Source organism: Strix uralensis, chromosome 1 (genome assembly GCF_047716275.1).
Source record: "Strix uralensis isolate ZFMK-TIS-50842 chromosome 1, bStrUra1, whole genome shotgun sequence".
Classification (NCBI taxonomy): Eukaryota; Metazoa; Chordata; class Aves; order Strigiformes; family Strigidae; genus Strix; species Strix uralensis.
In genome coordinates this window covers 133,141,790-133,161,719 of record NC_133972.1, presented here as the reverse complement: position 1 = coordinate 133,161,719, position 19,930 = coordinate 133,141,790, and the positions used below count along the sequence as shown (strand labels likewise).

The window sequence follows — 19,930 nt, the reverse complement described above, 5'->3', positions numbered from 1 at the left end:
TACAGCCACTTTAATAGGTCCCCCTCTCCTGTAAAGAAAAGAAAATCTCTGAACAGGGAAATAAATACAGGATTGAGTATGATTTGCCAAAGTAACAAAGAAAATTTCTTCCAAACGCAGAAATTGGATACAGGTGTCCCAAGCCTGTAGCTACTGCTTTAGCCCGGGAAATTGTTGCTTCTTGTCCTGGTTTTGGCTGGGATAGAGTTAATTTTTCTTCTTAGTAGCTAGAATAGCACTGTGTTTTGGATTTGGTATGGGATTTAGTATGAGAAGAATGCTGATAATACTCTGATTTTTTTTGAGTTGTTGCTAAGAGATCAAGGACTTTCCAACTCCCCATGTCCTGCCCATTCACAGGTGTCCAAGAAGCTGGGAGGGGGCACAGCCAGAGCACTGGACCCAAGTTAGCCAATGAAATTCCATATCATGTAACATCATGCTCAGTATATAAGGGAGAGGTGCCTAGGAAGTAGGGGGTTCTCTCTTGCTTCCAGGATTGTGATTGCAGGATCTTGGTATTTCGGGATCACTAGCAGGGAATGGGCTAGGTATCAGTTGGCGAGGGGTGAGCAACTGCATTATGCATTACCCATTTGCACTTTCTATTATTGTTACTGGTTTTATTACAATTATTAAACTGTTTTTATCTCAGCCTATGAGTCTCCCTTTATCCCTCCATTCCCCCCTATCCCCTGAGCAGGGGGAGGATGAGCAAGTGGCTGCACAGTGTTTGGCTGTCAGACATGTTTAAACCATGACACTTCTTTAGAGATGAGTATCAGCAAGCTTTTTCAGTAGGTGGACCTAGAGAAATTGAACTTGAACATCACAGGGCCAAGCTGCCTAAGCCAGCCAAATAATAAGATACAGCAACCAAGGTGTTAAGCCTCAAGTGAGGACACGTGGTGTCCATTTTTTCCATCTACCCATGCCTGCTGAGTAAAGGTAACCTCTCCTGTCCAGCTGCCCTGCCAGCACACCATCCTCATCACCGCTGGGGAACCGGCCCCCTCCAGTGAAGATGTCCCTCATTCACTAGCACCAGCTCATCACTGATCTGGACTGGCTTCAAGACATTCTCTAAAAGCTAATAACAAGGGAGGGCTGGCTGTGTCACTGCAGCCAGGACCAAATGCTGCTTTCATCATAAATCACGGATCTAATCTTTTCCATTTGCAAAACGAGTAATATATCTCCAACAAAACTACAGACCTCCTGGAGCATATGTATGAACACCAAACACTGAATCCCTTTTTCTAAGACAGCAGAAATAAATCCCATACAACATGCCATCAGGAAGGTAAAAATATGAAATGTGACTGTGAAATTAGTGTAGGTTAACTTGTGACCACAAAAACTAACACAGATCACTTACAAGGCTTTGAATGTTTCTGGTGTCAGTCCTTGGCACACCTAAGACAGTTTTGCTGCCTTTAATTTCGTACTACAACATATCTGGAATTTCAAGTTCCCAATTTCCTCAGCTGACAGAAATGGCTTCTGAGATGATTTCTACATTCTGAGAACAGATCTTTACCCTTAAATTAGCCACGCATATTCTCAGACTTAACATTTTTGCCTTGAAATAAAACAGCAGTGATGATTGTTAATTTAAGACCCCACACAATGCAAATTTATGTTCTGGAGCCAAGTACAGTGACTGGAAACAGATGAACGTGAAACGCCTTCTACTGAGTGGACTTAAAACTAAATATTAGTGAAGTGTGTTGACGATTTGGTATGTGACACATCAGACATTGATTACTGATTTTTTCTTTGCTACAGTGAAATATCAGAAGTGTTATACCAGTCTTTCAAGAACTGTACAATCATTAGTACGAAGTGCCACATGCACAGCTCCTGTCCCCTCCTGCCCTCTTGAGTTTCAGCTGTTTTCCTTGTACTCACCGAGGACGAAGCTATTCAATATGTGACATTCTTTTTGTTATTACTGACACTGGATTTCCCCCTTTTGTTTAGGAGCTTTAATGACGAATAAAAGATTTTAAACTTTAATGCTCATCTCCTGCTCAGACCTTGAAATCAGGCTCATAGTGTTGCAGATGGACTCAAAGATGTTTAAGCTTTCTTCTGTCTTTGAGCGTATTAGTAATAACCAGATAAATAACAGAAAGCTGGGGAGGACTAAGGCTAGAAGCGCTTGCTTGCACTGAAGGTCTCTGTTACAAAAAGCTAATGCAATCTACTGAATGGAAAGACTATAACCAAAGTTGGGAATAGAGCATGGGAAATAAGCCTGGAACTACTGGGCTATTTCCAAAAAGGATTCTGCCACGTTGACACATACATCGCTTGTGTGACTGAGGCCAGAAAAAGCAAGCCTCAGTCTTTCTTAAACAGGTCTGAAATATATATTTGCAACTAATGAATCTGCCAACCCAATCGATTAGTAAAGGTTAAGGAAGAGGATTCATTACAGAACATACCTCCCAGGACAGCAGAAGAGGTCGTGGCAAAGTCCTTCTGGAACTGCCCTCCTTTTATCAATCCCCGGGAAAAAAACGTACATTTTAACTCAAAAAGGTACCTGTAAAAGCACAATGTCAAACTCTTGTCCACGCTCTGAATGGGAGAATGTAATACTCCAGGGAATTCTGAAAAAAAGAAGAAAACAACATATGAAAAAAGACAGTAAAAAAACCCAATAGAGCGGTAATAATGCAGGCATGTACACACCAGTGCTGCTGTGATGTTGGAGGTCGTGGAAACTGGATGCCAAGGCTGGTCCATGCCACGAGAAGGGAGGGAAAGAAATGCAAGGCAACCACAAGAGTAACTGGGACTATTTCACATGAAAGACGAGAGAAGTGATGAAATCAACATGGCTGTGCACTGGAAAAGCTACAAGCTGTGTAATAATAACAACTAATTAAAAAGTCATTTGGGAAGCCTCAGAACACAAGCTGACATATGCCGCGGTATCCAAGGTGCGAGACGAGATGTAGCCATGCTGTGGATCAATGTATAAATGCAAATGCCCAAATTTCAAAATGAAGTTTTTAATTCACTGATGAAGGACAACACAAAATTCTGCCTTTTAAATTCTTCTTATAGACAAGCCATCCCTTTTGGTTTGGTTTTGTGTATTTCCAGATGAGGAGAGAAAATACTGTTAAAAAACAAACACACACGCACACTATTTCCATGATACAGCTTTAACAGGGAGTGGAATCAATGTCAGCTACTTTGCAAGTAACTGAGGAAAAATATCAACATATAAATGTTAGTGTTACTTCAAGGCAGCTGCTGCTTGATTTTGACATGAAAATATGGAATCTACAGTGAAGATCTGTTTTTAAGTGACCTCCCATATTCAGAGTTACGGTCAAAGAGTAAAACATTTGTGTGCTTAAAAACCCTCCCCACTTCCCTGCTGGGAACTAGAGAGTACTGACAGGATTATTTTCCAAACCAATAACAACCACGACAAAAAACTACTACTAAATTTTTATACATCTATTAGGAATTACTTATTTACTTTTCAACACCTATACGAAGTGATTATTCATGGAAAAGCTATAACGTTCAATTGATGGCACAATATTACTAAAAAAGTATGAACTTTGGTTTTTTTAAATTAGCTTCTTTCTGTTTTCTAAAGCACTTATTTCAGACAATGCTTTTTTAAACTATGGGAGTAGTGTATTTACAAAACACTACTTGTGTCTAGCCAATCAATACATCTTTCATTTCATATGCATTCTCCTTTTTCTCTCCAAAATTATTAGGTACATTTTGGGGATTTAAACCAGTTATTGAACTCATGCAGAAAAAAAATCCAAACCTTAGTACTTTGTGTCACCTGCTAAAAACTATTTGTAAATATCTTCAGAATACAACAGGCTGACAGAAAAGCACATATTTGAAAATTCTGAGATTATATTCCTCTAATTAAGTATTCATAAGCACAATAGTTTAGGGAAAAATAAATCAATGTATTCACTTGGGAGGAAGACAGCTCTGCTGCAGGACGCAGCCTTCCTCTGCACATTTTTATGTGCAGGAGGGCACTGATGCAGTAAGAGAAGAAGCAGTTTTCCTAACCCTGATATAAGGCTGGTGACACCCAGCTGAAGGGTAGAAATGCCAAGCTGAGCAAGACTCTCAAGCACAATGTTTTTTTGAGAGCTCCAAAACAGACACCGTGTAAGGGCAAGCACCAAAAAGTTTCCTTCTTCCCATATCAACATGTATGCACTTTTATTTTTTTACTGATACAAGTATATAGACATAAACACTCACATATATATGGTTTACTCCAATACTAGTAATTCAAAGGGACCTGAAGACTATTCATGAGTTAGTAGCTATACACAAAAACAAAGCCCTTCAAAATTTTGGCAAGACTAGAAAAGTTTCTATCATTTCCTCAAAATATATAACGCTTATTTTACATTGCTATTTCAAACAGCAACAGGGATCAACACATTTATGATGTGACTGTCAGTGTGAACTATATAGTGGAATATGTTCTTGTTTAGTGAATAGCAGTGTATACTATTTAAAAATGTATAGCCTATTGCATCTTCTAAGTGCTAGAAAGAGGTCATAGTAATAAAAAGTGCCAGTATTAATACTAGAGTAGCTCATGTACAGTGGGTTGCCATAATCCTCTTGTTCCACAATAAACATACTGCTCCAGATTTCAAGGGCTTCTTGAAAGGGTATGCATTAAACTGTGAAATCACTGGGAAAAGACATACCACACAGGCTTCACTGAGCTTGGATCTGGACTCAGAACAGCAATGACCAAGAAAGATACACAAACAAAATCCAAACAGATTAACATTCTGTGGAGCTTTTAAGCGCATGACTGTTTTCAATGTTCATGCTATGGAAAAAACACCAACAATCCCATCTGCAAAAGGAGTGTGCAGTGACAAAACTGTTAATGGATAAGGCTGATAGAGTAATACGGAGTCAGACCAAGTGCTATCTAAGTTCTTCAACATGACAGCACAATATTCTCCAGCCTACACATCTCAAAACATAGATGGGACCAACCATGAAGCACCACTGTGGACAACCATCTGTGAGGGCTTGGGTGCCTCCACTGGAAGGAGAGCAAATCCTCAGGCAGGCAGCACTGGATTTTGTAGGTGCAGAATGAACAGCCCAAGGCAGAACCATGCATTAATTGCAGTGTTTTAAATGGATGAACTGTTCTGGTAACAGATCTCCACTAACATTTTATCAGTCCAACACAGTGCCCTTCAGTGACACATTTCAGACAAATGTTTTAATCAACACAACCCCTTTAACACAGTTGAGAGGGGCCATGTACACCACAGCGAATATTTTTAAACATGAACATGTAACTGCAAGAAAAAGTAGAGAAAATGCAGAATATGGCATAAATTTCAGTAGAAAACATGAGCAAGGACTTATCAGGACAGCTAAAGGCACCAAATCTTCCTTTCCCAATTAATGATACTGTTTTAGTATAAGAAGTGTCATATGAATATTTCTCAAATTCTAATTACTCATACAGGTATAATTCTAATGTGTTTAGAAAACCTCATCTTTTTTGCATGCACCATGCCAGACCCCTGTCACAAACATTTTGTTCCCCCACCCATCTACTTGTATGGCCCAACCCCAACTCAGAGCAACCCAGAAAGGCCACTACCAAGTAATATGTACTTGTCTTCTCCATGGAGTAGAAGGAAGACGATAAAGAAACAGGCTCTGCTTGTCCCACACTTTCTGGGGAATTTGTAGTACAATACATGGCCAGCCTTGGCTTGGAAGAGCCCATCTAATTGTGACTAACCACTAGCAAATGCCTGGCCTCTAAGAAGGCAACAGAACTTATGGCTGACAACAAATATAGTTGATTCTTTGGTGCTTTTTAATTCTCTCTTGGATTTCTTCCCAGATCTGGAGGTCCAGGATTTCATGTCTCTTGCAGATGTATGATTCAGATGAAAATACAGCTAGGCATGTTGCCATACAGTTTTACATTGGACGCACAGTAGAGTCTGAAAATGTTTGCTAGCATGTACGACTATTAAGAGCTCACTGCTTCTTTCTGGTGATGCACAGACCTGCTCCCTGGAGGCAGGGTACAGCGGGGCACCCCCACCGGCATGGCTGCCACAGCATGCACTGCCAACTATGCACAGCTACCACTCCATTTATTTCTCATTGCCACTCTTTGTTAGAATTTTTTTTTCCCCCCTTTAATTAACTTAACAAGGCCATGCTAGCAGATTCATATCACCTGGAAAGACTGGTCTCCACAATACTTTCTTTTAGGAACACTAAGTGGTCCTATAGTACTTCTCTTAAAAAACAATGATAGATATGCTGATATAGTGCCAAAGACATGGTAGCTAAGATCTGTGCAAAGAACTGATTGGTCACTGGCTCTTACTAGACAGTAAGACAGTGTGTCGGATGCAGTTGAACTCTGGTGTCAATGCGAATCCTTAAAACAACTGTCCTTATCTTTCCAATTTTCTTTGAAAAAAAGAAAAAATTTTTAAAGAGAGAAAAAAAGAAGATAAATAAAAAAGAAAAAATATTTTAAAATATCTCAGATCTAAAACAGCACAAGGAAAGCTGATGTCAGACTTCTTAAAAAAAAAAATCACAAAAATCCATGAAATGGAGCCAGGTACACAAGACAGTTTATCTCCTGAGCTTCATCTGGAAGATTTAACGTCCTTTGTAAGAGCAGAAGATGCCTAACACCTAGACAGGAAGCACCCAAACCAAGATAAGAAACTGTGGACTGGAGTCAGACTGTAAAAAATATTCATTTTTTCAATATTTTTCAAATCAACCAATTATATGGGTGTGAACTACCACATTGTGCTCAGAACGGACGTTCTCTATAAAATCCCACAGCCCCATTCAAGTTTCTCTCCAAAAAATCCTCTGAAATGCCTAAAAAAACCACTCCACAATGGCCAGGCAGCTGGCATACTGCAATTGTTCATTATCCTAATTTCAACAGTCTCTCTCATCTGCTGGCGAAATCGAGGTCAAGTGAAAAACATTAACAACCACTATAAGGAGATCTGGGGATCTCAAGATTAATTTTGTAGGTAAATAAATTCTAAATATTTCTACCGTTTTCAGATATTTTTTTTTTTTTATTATTATTTGGCAATCAAAGTGATATGCAAACTGTTCAGGAAGAGTGATGGTCCTTTTCAAGACTGACTGACTTGAGGAAATCCACACCCAGGCTGGTGGCAGGACTGAAGCTCTCCTTCCATCTGTAGTACCAGGACATTCTAGTAACAAGCCATGCTTAGAAGACATTAAATAACATGTATCTTTTTAATGGGGTTGAGACTTTTGGGGCTAAGACTTACTGAAATGCAAGAGTAACATATGAAAATAAAGATTCCCTTCTCTTTCTGGCTAGCATCCCTACTTCTTTCTGTGGATCAACCTTATCTCTAAAGGTACGTGATCCTTCTGAGGTCATGTACACTTCCAATCAGTGAGGCTAGAAAACTCCACTTTGTCCCATCAGTGGTCCTTGTGGTTGGCTGCTTGTGAGTTCAGCATCCTTACAATAAAAAGCACTATGCTACAAGAAAAAAATACTGTGGGGCCTAGATCACTGAGTATCATGGCTAACACTGCATATTCAAAATTTCATAATCTCAAAGGAAGGAATCACCAACGTGTCTGCCACACAAGCAAGATCCCGGTGAGGATTTTAAAAGGGAGAAAGAGGCCAGCCTAACATCTGGATTTCTTATTTGAGATATATCAGAAAAATGAAAGAGACATCTGGCCCTGGATACTACCAGCAGAGGGACATATTTCATAATGAATTCTCAAAGTCATTGCCAAGGACATACCTTCTTCAGCATCTCTTAACTGAAGAGTGTAGTGTGCCCCGTGCCTGGGGTAAGCACACAGGCACCGTGGCGAGGATTCACAGAATGTACCCAATTCTTCCCATTTTTACTTGCTGGAAACCAGGGAGTTCGCTTCCTGAGCCAGAACCTGGCTTTTCCTTAGATATCCACAATCTGAGAATTGCCAAAGCTTATTTCAGTTGAGGCTCAGAGATCTGAATCTTAATGAAGAATAATTAAAACAAAGACTGTTTCCCCTTGCTCACAGAAACTGAAATGAAAGAAAAATGGAACAAAATTATTATAAAACAAGTTTAAAGTAGGCAACATTATGCCAACTAAAAGCATCTTCCACTCTGCCCTCCTTATGAAAAGCTAAAATATTTATACTTAAATATACTTTCCATAGCTGTTCTGCTTTTTGCCTTCATCCAGGTTCAGTGAAGTCTTGACCCTGAATATTAAAACCATAGAAATCCCACAACTGGAAAAGTGAAAACCACACAGGCAACTATTTGAACTATCTGGATGACAGCAAATCTTTTATCAAGATACCACACACTAACATGTGTAGACACATGGAGAGGAACGTTGCATGACCAAGCCACAAGATGGCCAACCTGTAAATAAATGGAGAGGGAGCTCAAAGCCACAGCTAGTGCCTCCCTGAGGAGCACACAGTGCATGCAATACAGCAGGTGGTTGGAAAGCGCTTGCACAAGTTGCATGACATAACAGCTTACTTTCAACATGTTTCCCATGACTGAAAACAAAAGATGGAAATTGTGTTAAACACCTCCCAACCATCTTTCTTTGTAAAAATATTCATCCCACTGTTTTTTTGAGAAAAAATTACCATATTAGGGGAAACAAAAAAAAACACCACACCACACCAAAAAAACCCATGAGATAGTTCCAGAACCACAAAAGCTAAATGGAGATTTTGAAGAGAATGAAATTCAAGTCATCACTGACCTTTGCCTGCATGAATCATGGGGAACCTTTGCTGGCTTTAGTATTGCCAGCAAAAGGTGACTTAAAAGGTTTGATGATTTATGTGAAATACATGTGGATGTGCCACCTTCTTATCTCACTCAAAAAGTGTACCTGGTGTTTTCCACGATGGAATCCTCCATTTCTCTACTTGCATAGCTGTGTTGTTCGGGTTTAAAAAGTCTCACAATAATTATGATTAATAAAAGACTGCAGGTAGCCTCTCATTCTGAGAGTTAACATTGAACAGATGTTTCAGCACATCTAATTGTATGCAGTTTTGACTAATCTACCACAAAAGAAAACCCATTTTTGAAATGAATAACTGTAGTTGGAGCAGTGTAATTGGAGCGCATCTGAAGCATATTACCTTTCCCAACAATTACCGTATATGATATAGATATAAAAACATTTTTATAAACCAATACATTTTGGCATAATTTTGACAAAAAGATGAATTCAGGTACTGAAAAAGTTAGGTCTGTATTCTTCATGAAAATTGTTAACGAAACCTACATTTGGAGACTTTGTGCATACTTTCAAGAGGTACTTAGCACCCACAAGTCAAACTGTGATCATGAAGAAGTAGATGCTTGGTGTCTCTGAAGACCAAATGTAGCAATTCAAACTGGAATGTACGAAGTTAAAGGCTACCTTTTGAAAAATTAGACCTCACGCAACTTTGCTACATGAAGAAGGCATCATGCAAGATGTAAGGAATACAGTCCATTCCTCCTAATACTCCTGGCCCATCACCCTTGGCAGTACATTATACATATCTGTTACTAACACCTCTTGGTGAAGAGGAGGAGATGAAAATAGGACTCAGCTACATACAAGCTTCTAGTACTAAAAGGGGATTCTTGCTTCCTCTCTACAAAAAAAAAACGCTTTGATTTTTTATGCAGTTACCTAATTAAATTTCACTGAGCATATTAAGCTTTCTGATGTCTAGCTGTTTTATGTTCAGTTCAAAATCAGAAGAGCACATACCCATAAATGCCCCTTTCATTGAAAGAAACCAAACCAAAAATTCAGACAAGGTTTGTTGTGTGTAAAGATATCTCCTGCTCTACTTTAGTTATTTCCTCAGTTCAACCAAGGAAAAGAGATCATGCATGTAACTCCTAACTAGGTCACAAACTCTACCTTTTCTAATATTTTATTCCTACACCTTGTAAAGAGATGCATATTATGTCAAGTTCCAAAAGAAGCATCATGCTATAAGCAGCAGCTCTTCAAGAACGGATCAATAGTGTGTTGGTATTTATTTTAGGGAGGAAGAGACAGATACAGTTTCTCCAGTCAGTGAGAAACAACAACAAAAATTCAAGTTGTCAATCTCTTGACATACTATGTTTTAAACTATAGTCAATAGTTCCTTGATGAGTCTCTGGATTATTCCAGGGGAATTCTCAAAAATACCTGTAAAAAGAAAATGTATTGTCCAAAGCTTATAGCCACATAGAATTCATACATATGTTTGAAAACATTTAATGGTCAGTACATCAAAAAAAGTTGAAACCTAATGTTTCATATCACATGCTCTGAAAATCATAATGCTTTTAGAATATATACACAGAATAACTGTGTGTCAATTTTCAGCTGGGAGATAATGGTTATCTTGAAAAATTACATGAGAATTCATTAGGTGCCATAGCTCTCAGCTCATTAACCTGGACGTTTACAATATGCCTGATCCTGTTTCTTAGGATCTTTATAAACTGAGGCCTTCTTTCAGGTCAGTGCTTGTGTACCAGGTCTGGCTGAGTCAGAATTGGTTTTCCCCTGTAGCAGCCCTCATGGTGCTGTGTTTTATGTTGGGAGCTGGCAGGGTGTTGATAGCACACTGGTGTTGTGGCTATTGCTGAGCAGTGCTTACACAGCACCAAGGCTCTTTATGACATTTCCCCCCCACAGTGGGACGGGGTGGGCAAGATCTTGGGAGGGGACACAACCAGGACAGCTGACCCGAACTGACCAAAGGGATATTCCATACCACATGACGTCTGCTCAGTATAAAGCTGGGAGAAAGGAGGAAGGGGGTGGGGTCACCCTTGGTCCTCCGAGGCAATCACTACACGTATCGGAGCCCTGCTTCCTGAGAAGGCCCGACATCGCCTGTTCATGGGAAGTAGAGAATAAATCTGTTTTCTTTTTTTTGCTTCCACGCGCAGACCTTTGCTTCGCTTTGCTTATATTAAAACTGCTGTTGTTTTACCCACAAGGGTTGTTTTGTTTTCCTATCTTATTTTCTTTCCCCTCTTTGCCCTGTTGAGAAAAAAAGGGGAAAGGGGGGGAAGTGATAGAGCGACTTGGTGGGTACCTGGCATTTAGCCAAGGTCAAACCACCACAACTTGTAACATGTGATTCACTAAGATTCAGAAATTCTATCTTGAAATTTTCTTTTTTTCTTCCTGGCTAGTAAATGTTGGATATCTACACCACATTCAGCACTGCTGAGAAAGAGAAGGGCCAGAAGGGCCTTTGCAGAGGTTACAAGCAGACTCTGGGCACTGAGCCAGTCTCCAACTGTGCTTTGCCCTGCTAAACTCTGTTTGGATTTGCTGTAAGAGTATACAGGATCCGTATAAAGGGTCTTGAAATACCAGGGGTAAGCTAATCTAAAAAAAAAATAAAATATGGAAGCAGCAGAAGACACTGTTTATGCACCATTTTTCCACTTCAGTCACTAACAGAATACGATTTACACCCGGATCATGGATCTGGAATAGCATCCACCTTTTTGGGTTGGATGTTTGCATTTGACTGCAGAATATCTAATTTTGTACTTCACAACATGTTTTACGTTCTTCAAGAAAAAAGGTCAGGATCAAGACTTGCTGGATGAGGATAGTTTTAAGAATGGACACCATCAAAGAAAGAAACACCTGAGCTAAAAAGTAACAATTGCTTTTTTCTTTTCTATTATAGTATATAGAACTTGGCCACATCATAGTGTATGCAAATACGTGAAAACACTACTTTTTTGGAGATGTTACACAAAAAGATAGGAGAAAGTGAGAGCTTGAGACCAGTTGAGATGAAAAAGAGAACCAGTCTCTGGAGTATATCTAGGATGCAGCACAGAAAAAAAAAGAGAGCTCTCCCACAGACCCACTGCCTGCAGCGATGTTAGCTGCCCGGTGTCAGACCCATGTTGACCCACCAGAGCAAGCTGGGAGGCTGGAGCACAAGGCATAGGAGGATAGGCTGGGAGCACTGCATTTGTTCAGCTCTAAAAAGAGGAATACAGGGGGAACCTACCCACTGTCTGCAACAAACTCTCCTCAAAGGTTCACAGAGAGGGAGGGGAGCCATCACCCAGAGGTGCAACATGGGAAATTCCAGCTCTATACTAGTAAAAATGTCTTTTTATTGTGAGGGAGGTCAAACACTGGAACAGGAGCCCAGAGGGTCTGTGGGACCTCCATCCCTGGAGATGGAGGTCAAAATTGTCCTGTGCATGGCCCTGAGCAACCTGATCCAATGGGATCTGATTTGGGCAGCAGGACAGACCAGGTGACCTTCGGAGGCCCCCTCCAACCTACCCGATTCTCTGATCTCATCTTGCTACCTCTGTTTCAGAGGCACCAAAAATTGGCATCTCTTTACCTCACCCCATCCCCAACAGCAAACGATGCAGATGTGAGAGAGACAGTAATAAATATTACAATGTACATGTTAAAATTAATCACCATAGAAATCCATTTCTTCCTATCACTCCTGTTTTCCATTCTTGAAAGACTGAGGTATTTGCTTCTCAGTAAGCACTGGGCATCTACTCTGCTCTTCTGTTTTTTGCATATCTCAGTGATTTAGCTGTCAACAGCACACAAAACAGGATGACTTGAGGAAATCAAGAAAACATGAGTAGGCAGAACAAGGACTACCTAGAAAAAAAAAATCCACGATCTCTGCTTTTAAGCAGCAGGCACCTGTAACATTCAGCAACTTAACAAGCAGTGCTGTGCAGGACTTCTTTGTGTAGAACATTTAGGGCCCAGTTCAGGAAGGGGTTAAGAAGGACAAGAAACTGCTGATGCCAGTGTTTAACGGTCAGTAGAAGCTAAACAGGGAGCTGATGGGCTGTGCCATTCTGTGCAAGCCTGGCTGGCATTCCGTAATACTGAATATGCTGAAGGAGCCCCAAATGTACTGTACTGGTGGCACAGATATGCAGGTCCACACAGGATACGCTGGGACAGAACAAAGTGGCGGGTATAACAAACACAGGTATTTAGAAACTATCTAATCAAAGAAGATTTTCTGATGCCACAAAACACGTACGAGGCAGGGAAATCAGGGAGGGTCCCACACAAAGTTCTGTCATACGTATCGCATTGACTGAACCAACCCAGTTGATAACAATGAAGTGATCTGCTCTTTGCAGCTCATGGAAGATCATGTTTAGGCAGAACTGTGCAATGATTTTGTCAAAAGAAAATAGAACATATGCAAAAAAAAAAAAATCTTGATTCAAGCTAACTGGCTCTTTCCAATATTTCTGCCCACAGTACAGGCAGGAACATACAAATATTTGTAGTGATACAACTCTGAGGCAGTATTCCTAGCAGACATTGAGCATCAGAGATCACCAAACTAATTTCTTCTGTTTAGTGGAAATAAATAATAGCATTATTAGAAACTGACAGAGAACAAACAAACTAAAGCAAGTCAGCAAACCCACACAGAAACTGGCTAATTAAATAAACTCCCATTTTTCACAGCAAGGATGCTTGGAATCTCAAAATTTTAAAACATGCAACTCCCTTCCCCCATGTCATTTTCCTGAAATCAGCTCTTTTTCTTCAGTATCCCAATTAAATACAAACTACATTTTAAAAACATCCATCTTCAAGATGAGCACAACTTAATAATGAAGCTACTGAAATCAAAGCACAACCCCCTGGTACTTTGTCACATGGCTCCTGGGAAACACTGCTGGGAGAAAGGAGTCATCTTAAAGATGTTCAGTGCAATATAGCAGGGTCTGGATTCATGGCTATCTTATCTGCTAATTACTAACACATACGAAGCGAACTTTGCAATGGTAATATCAATGTACTCACCAATGAACCTCCAAATGGCTTTATGCTGTAGATGTTGCCCACACTGTACATAAGCTGTGGTACTACAAATGTGTTTTAAGGTTGGTGAGGTTTCCAACCAGTGTCTCTGCACTGCCAACAATCTCTCCTTCAGTTCATTTTCTCATCATGTTGTCTTATGCTGTCATTATCCAATGTGATTATTACAACAGTATGTACCAGGAACCCACCAAAAAGGAGCACTTATGAGGGTGGAACTGTTTTACTTTTAATATTTCCTATGAAAAAATAAATGTATATGGTTTCCGCCAGTGCACCTTTGTTTTCAGGTTCCAAGCGTTATTACCAACTCTTTTGATAAGGAAGTTGTTATTATGTTTACACAATAAGAGGTGATGCTAAAAGTTAATAACATATATGTTTATTTTGTACTGACAACCTATTTGCATTTATAAGCCCCATTTACAAAGAGAGCACAACTGCCTTCCACTAGTCACTGTAGCCACATTGCTTTCATCCTACAATCCCTCCACCAAAGCTCATGGTAAAGAAGAGAAAAATTGATGTAAAATGCTTCACTTCCGAATCGCTCTTTTATAAGTTACAGGAACGCTATAGCATCCACAATGTATTAACTGCAAAGCACTCAACCCATACTGAGTTCTCCTTCAGCAAACTGCATACCTGGTGGGGCCAAGCACCAGAGCAGCAATAGGTAAGGGGCAGCCAGCAGCGGTGTGTGCCCTCCCAGCCATTTTGGCTGTGCAGGATGCTGGTGGATGGCTCACCTGTTAGACGAAAGCAGCTTAGGGTAGGACCACCCGGGAAGGGGCTGTGTTACAACGGCTGTCAGCACAGCTGAATGCTCGAGTGTTTGCTTTGCAAAGGCACTTGCTACTGTGACAAACCCCAGTGCAGCTCCTAGAAAGCGGGAGTGGAGAGGCAGGGCAGCCCAGCCCAGCTGAAACGGAGGGCGCTGCTGGCTCTGCAGGCAAGCTCCCGTTCTGCTGTCTGACAATGGCAAATCTCTTAGTCACTTTGCAGTTCTGGGAACAGAATATTGTCTTGTGAAATTACAATGCCATTTTAATGCTACCATTATTAGCATTGTCTTCAGACAATAAAATGTTCTGTCGCAGTCACTGTGGGATGACAGCAGTGAATATACACTGAGTCACCCCACATTAATTTAAATAGCACAACTGTGTGAACACATGTTCTTTAGTTAAATCCACGCACACAATCAAAAGTAAAAATAAGCAGATCTCCAAGGAAGAACTCACTTTCTACACAATGCAAGAACAACCCTTGTTGCTGTGCTTCTACAACCTCAACAAACATGTGGCAAAGGGTTTTGTAAAACTACTCCTATTTTCCGATCTGGTAGTAGACAAGTACACAAAGTCACCCCCAAGTGGTTATGTCATTAAAGTGTATGTGCCTAAACTTGGCTTTATTTAGTGACCTCTCACAACACAAGTGGAGATGGTTCTCACAAGCAGGCACTCAGCATCACAACGTTGACACAGAGAAGTTTTGGGCTCCCCTCCTCCCCCTTCAAATCTGAACAGCACCTCTCAAGAAGAAAAATCCCTCAGATGTTTTCTCACTATACGTAATAACATACCCCCCCCCCAGTTATGTTCAATCCCATTCAGAGTAGGAGATATCCAGAAGATTTCAAGTTGGAGCACAGGGAGGGTCTACTGCCCAAACGTTCATTCTTATCACAGGACTTGCTGTGCTGCCAATTCACCACGCACTGCTGATACCAATGCACATTAAAGCAAACAACTGCTCTGTGTTCAAACTTGGCCCTGTTTCTGCCCCTTAACTAAACTGTCACTAGGAATAGAAACTGCATAAAGTAAGCTTCTGTACTTCGAAATGAAACTACAGAATGCACAGAGGATTAAAATGAGCATGCATTTTTTCGTATTATACCAGTGAAACCATCCTCCACAGTTGTCTTCACACCAAAGCTGTAAGCTACCTGAAGGCACATTATTTTACACTTCCTAAAACAAAACCTCCTACATCTAATGCTTCTAACATGCAACCAGATATACCCCCAATCAGGTATCATCATTGTGAAAGGATTTTGCTGTCATGCATGCTCCCAATATTGGGCACTTGAACAACCATCCTGTCTGAGAGCACATGCCTTCAGTACAACATGGATTCAAAGAACGTAAATTGAGGACAATAGAGCATTTATATCACCAAACTTAAGATACCTTAATTCCGGTACTCTAGGAGGAGCCCTGGTGTGCCCAACTGGAGCTCTTGTCTTTGCCTTACTTCTTGGAGGAACTTGTATTTCTCTCCAATAATTCCTCACAGACAAGAGCTAGGCAAACATGTCCCTGGCTGCCTGGGGGCTTTAACCTCAATTTAGACGACATGAGTAAACAATACAACATCCAAAAGTGTTGTAGATCTGGCTATAGTAAAAATAATACTAATAAAAAGCCTCTCTTTTCCCACAGAAGATATGTGAAGGGGACTAAGTTTCACAGGCAAATCCCGCCTTCCCTTGAAACAACAGTGCCTAATGGAAAAAAAAGCGATTTTCTTGCCCAACTGAAGAAAGCTGTGGACCATAGCTGCTTAAATATCCAGAATGTAGGCCACACCTAAAAACCTGAAAAAACACTTTTCCCCCATATTTTAATCTTTACACAAGTTTCTGCAATTGCCTACACAGAACAATCTTAGATGAACAGCCAGTGCATCTTAAACCATGCTTAAGGTCGTGTGGGAGCTGGACAGGAGGAGCTGTCAGTTGGCCACCTTGCCAGGCACCCAGGTGACAGGACATGTTATCTTTATTTATTCTACACTAATTTCCCCTTCTCCTCCTGGCAGGTCTCTTGTGCACCTGCGCAACACAAGCCTGGTTATTTCTGTGTGCCCAAAAAAACACAGCACAGTGCACAGCTTCCCTCTCCACCAACGAGTTACACACAAACTAAAACCAACAGTGTGCCATTGGCCAAAACATATGTTGTGTACCACAGGTTTTGTGACTGCTGGGGCTCCCTCGGGTCTTCACGGTGTGGTTTATGTGGCGAGCAGATATAACAGCTTCCCCAATTCTCTCTTCTTTGTCCAACAGCAACCAAATGCCATGCAATGGCCCGTGCATGGAATCGGCCAGGATCAGCAATGTCAGAGATGCTCAGGAAACCATGACCTGGTAAAGAGGATAGCATACTACTGTCACCAACCCCCAACCTTCTGGAAGCTTATTATACCTCACTAAGGAAACTAATGTGACTTCAAGCCCACAGGAACAGGGGAAGGAGTATGGTGGAGAGAAATTTGTAGGTCTTTGCTTCAGAGTCCCTCCCGCCCTCATATTTATTGCCCTTAACCTTATTTCCTTCCTCCAGAGGAGGCCATTGAAAGCCCTGCTAGCTAGCAGGTCACAGGTGGGCTGGCTGTCACCCTTGCATGTGGCATCCCTGTTCTTTTCAGATTAGACAACTGAGCCAGAAAAAACTACTCTAGTGGTGAACATAACTAGTGTAAATTACAAAGGGAAGCAGCATGGGGATTGAGGGTAATTTTAATACAGTATTCCTGAGCTAAACTTTTAACTGGTCTCACATCACCACTACAAAATGAATGGAGCAAAGTTTCCAAGAAGGATGTTACAGCAACCCTGCACAGCCTTGCATCAAGATCACTTAAACAGCAAAGCACAGCACACTGTCTAATGGCTAACCTGTCATATTACTCACTGCTGCTTACATGGAAACAAGACCCGTATTTTTAATCACACTTCCTAACTGTTCACATTTTCGTTTTATGTTGCCAAGCAGGTGAATCCTTCAAACAATACTATGCAAAAACTATGTGAAACCTCAAAATTTCAAGTCAGACCATTTCCTCTCCAGCTTAACCCCAGACTTTTCAAACAAGGAGAGACATGCAGTGCAGAAGGGCAGTCTTCCAGAAAAGCTAACTTTCTGGGACTTCAGGTTATTCTTTGTAGCTCATGGGGAGGCTTGTGCTCTAACCACGTGAAAACCCATGTGAACCTATGTTTCATGCTAAACACTTACGCCTTTTTCTCCAGTGCCAAAAGCTTATGTTGATACTTTAAACTTCACTGCGCAGATGCAAGTCTTGTATTTCAGACTTGTCTTTTTTTTTTTCCCCCCCTTTTCTTTTTTCCCCCTCCTCCCCACAGACATGAAGGTAAACTTTAAGATTTATTCCAAAATTCAAGAACAACGAAATTTTGGTGAAAAAACATCTAAGATGACAAAATGCCCTGAGCATTAAAATATATTTAAAGTCACCAATTTTTTTTATTTCACACACTCAATCCTAGAGTGATTTTTAGTAGCCTACAGAACATTAAAGCCTTGTAAAGTCAGATTTAGAACAGAACTTTAAACAGCCCCATCTACAGCCTATGAAGTGCTGTTATAATACAAACTTTAAAAGTATCAAACTTCAGTGATTTATGAAGCTCAGCACTTCCTCTCTTTTCTAGCTGTAATCTTATATGGAAAACAGTTACTAGAAAAACCGCCCGCCCTTGTGCTGTAAAGATTTTATTATTTTATTTATCTTACAGCTGTTATGGCATTAAAAGTAACAAACCATGCACTAAATCATTGATTTTGTGAACTTTTTTTAAATCTTGACTATCATTATGAGTCATAGATTAAAGTATATGGATAAAAACAAAAGGGATAAAATAAAACAGGAATGAGTAGGTACATCAAAAAAACCAGGTTTGTAAATTTCTGTATGGGACACAAAAGACAACAAGAAAAATCTGTCAAAATCACGAATTTGGGCAGTAATGATATTAAAATGAACAACTGTGATTTTTTTATTCCTTCTTCCTAGTTTCTCTTAGATTTCTGTATTTGCTACAGGACTTCATCAAAAATATATAGTATTCTGGTTTTTTAGGCATGATCTTTGGGTAAATCTGTTCATTTTCTTCTCTGTAGATCAAAATAAAATTTAACAAGTGTGAATTTATACCTTTTCCACAGTCCACAAAGGTGAACAACCACTGGTATTTCTGAAGAAATTCATGTCAGTAAATGTACAAGACCTAAATACATATGTGCATTTCTCTAAGTATATAGAAGCACAATAACTTGGGGGAAAAAAAACCCACAAAACCACTAAATAAATCTATATGTGCTACATTTTCACAGTGAAGCACCAAATTAGCAAAAATTTCTGTAGAAGTTTGTGATATCTTACTAATCCTTATAAAACAGTTTTGGGGTTTTTTCCCTACTTGGATTCATTTATCTTCTTTCACTCATCTTCAGTAGCTATAGTAGAAAATCAATAACTGAAATGCCAAATGTTGCCATTAATTTCAGTATTGCATGAGAAAACTTAAAACTTCAAAAGAGGTCAACAGAAATACAAACTTTCTTTTTACATTACATACACATCTATCTATTTGTATGTGTGTTTATAGTATTTATTTATATATTTTACCCTGAACTCCAGAAAAAATCACTGCTTTCCTCCCCAGCATACTTTCCAACTCCTGCTAAGGAGGATGAAGATCCTAAGTAGAATGTCATTGTTTATAATGCAAGATATTTTATAAAGAATAAACAGAATTTACCTCATGGCAGGGGGACATAAGAGCAAGTGACCAATGTCAGAAACACTGCCAGAGATAAAAAGCGAACCCATTCATTAAAGAAGTTATTTAGTTCCTACATGAAGATACCAAAGAATAAAAATAATAGAGGATCAGCATCTGCACAGATTACTAGGATTTGGAGAGAGCAGGACAAAACACTTCTAGACCAACTAAAACTATACCATATCAAACCTAGCCATCAAATTTTGTGAGACTTCTCAATTTTTCATCTGTGACGCAAATCAAATCTCCTTTACCCTCAAAACCCTTTTCTGGATCAGCTCCAGGAGAAGGGAGAAGCACCAATGAGCTAAAACAAGTAACCCAACTTATTCAACCCACTGCAAGACTGGATGCATACGGAAATGAAATCTCATATTGCCAAGCAGATAGACTAGAT

The 19,930-nt window shown here is 40.1% G+C and overlaps 1 protein-coding gene across 6 annotated transcripts in view; it reads right to left on the bottom strand.

Annotated features, from left to right (window-relative positions):
* The window catches only part of FAM110B (family with sequence similarity 110 member B), a 115,872-nt gene that overhangs the window by 15,417 nt on the left and 80,525 nt on the right, over positions 1-19,930 (bottom strand). For 3 of the 6 annotated variants that reach the window (XM_074881657.1, XM_074881664.1, XM_074881679.1), the window contains 2 exons: positions 16,908-17,088; positions 2,552-2,618 (listed from right to left, as the gene is read on the bottom strand). The gene's annotated coding sequence lies outside the window, so the exon portion shown is untranslated. The remainder of the gene's footprint in view (positions 1-2,551; positions 2,619-16,907; positions 17,089-19,930) is intronic. The other 3 variants (XM_074881673.1, XM_074881648.1, XM_074881638.1) reach the window with 1 other exon arrangement.